Consider the following 1,150-nt stretch of genomic DNA (forward strand, 5'->3'; position numbering starts at 1 on the left):
TGCATTTAAGGTTCTAATTTTTAAAAACTTTGGAGGAAACTCTTGTTTTAACAAATTTAGCATTTGGCTAAGTTTGCTCCATATTATGTCGTTGCCATTTTCTTAGCTAGGGAATGAAATTAGAATTCCATTCCCTAGCTCTAAAAATCTCCTGATTGCGTTAATTGAATAACGCTATATTTGCCTGGTTGTCTAATAAGGTCTTTCAGACCAGATCTATACATCTTGTCTAAAAAAGAAAAAAATTAAAAAAGAAGACCTCTGAGTAGTTTCATTGCTTCAGGTCATTTCTTCATTTACTACCATGATTGCTGCTAAATTAAGTTATCAATATATTTTCCAGCAATAAAGGCACGACCTTGTTATTCGGCAAATTTGCTGTCTTTTGCTGTAGTTTCATGCTCAAAACAGTTTTAATTATCTTGTTTTATAAGTCAAAAGCTACGTTTATCTTTTCAAATGCACAAAGACCATTAAGAATAATTGGGATCCTTGGTTTTGAATCTTGTAAATCTTGAATCTAAAGTTGTGCCTTTAGTAAAAGTCCTCAAATAATAGTTACGTTACTCAAAAAACTAACCACTTCAAATCCAGCTAGATCCTTAACAGCTTACAAGTCCAAATCTAAAGTTAAACTTTCTGTTTCAAAAGGGTACCTTTTGAAGATGCCTTTTTGAAACAGAAAGTACAGAAACAGCTCTCGATTTTAGCTCTCCATCTAAATCTGTTTGTTTTTTTTCGTTTAAGGCCTTAATAAACATGCTTATAATTTGTTAAATAGTTTTTATAACTAAGTACCTAGTTAAGAATGTGTAAAATGTTTATTTTTTTTTTGGTAAAAAAACAAAAATTTGAATAAAACAGAGGATTTTTGAGGTTTACAAGAAAAAGTTGTCAACAGTACAGCTTTTTTTTAATTTCTTTCAAAAATTAACAATTTTTGAGTTCATGAATTAATACTTTTAAGATGTTATTAATTTCAGGGTAAATGAATCAAAAATAATTAAAAGTTAAACTAATTTTGAATGCATTTTTTAACGTTAAGAGAATTTAACTTTCGGTTTTAATGATTTAAATATTTTACAGCTGTTGTTGTTTATATTAATAAAGTATTTGTTTTTTATGTTATTTATGTTTTATAATTAATCTT

Source organism: Hydra vulgaris, chromosome 01 (genome assembly GCF_038396675.1).
Source record: "Hydra vulgaris chromosome 01, alternate assembly HydraT2T_AEP".
NCBI classification, from domain to species: Eukaryota; Metazoa; Cnidaria; class Hydrozoa; order Anthoathecata; family Hydridae; genus Hydra; species Hydra vulgaris.